The sequence below is a fragment of the Crocuta crocuta genome, unplaced genomic scaffold (assembly GCF_008692635.1).
Source record: "Crocuta crocuta isolate KB4526 unplaced genomic scaffold, BGI_CrCroc_1.0 scaffold234, whole genome shotgun sequence".
Lineage (NCBI taxonomy): Eukaryota > Metazoa > Chordata > Mammalia > Carnivora > Hyaenidae > Crocuta > Crocuta crocuta.
In genome coordinates this window covers 2,217,360-2,219,416 of record NW_027529647.1, presented here as the reverse complement: position 1 = coordinate 2,219,416, position 2,057 = coordinate 2,217,360, and positions in this window count along the sequence as shown.

Sequence of the window (2,057 nt, the reverse complement as noted above, 5' to 3'; positions counted from 1 at the left end):
CGCGGACCAGGAACACCTGCCAGATGGCTGCTGCCTGCCCTCCCCCCACCGGAAGACGTTCAGAGCCCTAGGTGCGCCCCAGAAATGCCCTCCACGTGGAGGCACTCCGAGCTCAGGAACAGGGTGGCGTCTGCTCCAGTTTATGACCTTTACTGTATCTTGTCACCCCGTCACAAGACAGAGGGTGAGTATAGGACAATGAGGTGGTCTGAGAGAGAGAGGCCAGTGTCATATAGCTCTTCCTATGGCTTGTACTACTCTTATTATAATTATATCACATGCAGTGCAGATATTATAACACAGCAGGTCATCATTATCATTATGATTGTTTTATTCCATACGTGTTTTATTATTATTGTTCATTTCTTACTGTGCCGGAGTTATAAATGTTATCAGAAGCATCTACGTGTAGCAAAAGCATGGTGGATGTACGGTTTGGTGTTATCTACACTTTCAGGCATCAGTGGGGGTCTTGGAATGCACCCCCCCCGATTGGGGACAGACTACTGTGGGCCTGCCCTTGGGAGCCCACCTGCGTCACCGCCCCCTGAAATGAGACAAGTCTTGCCTGAACTGACCCACCCTCAGGACTAAGACTGCTCCGATGAGGGACGGAACCGTCTACCAGCTCAGGGCAGGGTCAAACCCACTTAGGCTCTGTCGAGGCCGCTTCCAGGCCACCAGCTTGAGCGATGGAAGCCTGAGCAAGGACGAAAGGCCCACAGTGACTCCTGGCTGAAGACAAACTGGCCCATTATGCCACCCGCCTCAAAATATGCATAAGCCCTAGCCGACTGCTGGATCACTTATCCCACATACAGGCACCAAAAGAGGAAAATTTGGTATGTTCCTGGTCTCTCATCTGGATGACCCCTTCGGGCTATAAGGGTGACGCCTGGCCCTGGTGGCCCCCGGGGTCTGGGAGAATTGAGTGTGTAGGAAGGAAGACAATGTGGGGTGTCCTCCCCACTGGGCTGAGCTCTGGTACCTTGGGATGAGGTGGCAAGAGAAGTGCCCAGAACGGCCTCCAGCATGAGACCCAGGGGTTCCCCAGGCTTGGCGAGGTCCGGCCGCCCGCTAGGGGACAGGAAGCAGGACCCTGGTCATTTCCCCTGTTGACCGGGTGCACCCAGGATGGCCAAAGCGCCCAGGAGCCTATGGGGAGGGCACTGCGTCCCCCTGGGCTGGGACCGAGGACACCGGGGAGGGGCACTCACGGCTACAGGGAGGGCCTTCTCAGGTGACCCAAGGGACCCCTTGACTTCCAACCCCTGCTGAGGGCCGCCTGGCCAGAGTCGTGCTGGGGGAGTCAGAGGGACCCTGTGCCTGGAGCCCGCAGCCCCCCTGCAGCGTGCCCAGCTCACCCGGTGAGAACCTCCACTGTCCACCTCTCTTCTGCCACCAGCCTTCGGGGCGGAGGGTGCTGTCCCCACGGCCTCTGGGAGTCAGGGCTCAGAGGGGCCGAGTGACCACCCTGAGGCTACCAGCTGGTCACTGCAGAGGGTGGAGCATGACCAGCATCTGCGTGGGAGGCCGTTCCTCGCGATGAGCCCTGTGGGACAGGCTACCTCAGGGGTCGCTACCGTTTCTCCGGTTCCCGCCCGCGTCGGCCTCGGACTCGGAGCCCCACCGTCCCTCACCGTCTCCATGCCGTCGGGTCGGCCTGGGCTCGCTGTGCCCCAGCCGCAGGGTCTGCGGCGTGTCTGCCGTGGGTGCCATCCTTCCGGGGCTCACCACCACCTCCTGGCACAGCTCGGAGCAGGCCTGCGGAGGCCCCACGGGCTGGCTGGGGTAGGCTGGGGCACACGTGATTTAAGGACTCGGGATGGTTTGGGGGAGGCGTAGGTCAGGCCAGGAGAAGATGAGGGGCCCCGGCGGTGGCCTGCGGCCCAGCGGCCCCTCACAGCTGGCCACGCCATCCTGAAGCTCTCCAGGAGCCCACCCAGAATCACCACATTAGAACAAGACGCTCACAGGGCGCCTGGGTGGCTCAGTCAGTTAATTGTCATACTTTAGCTCAGGTCATGATCTCGCAATTTGTGGATTTGAACCCCCCC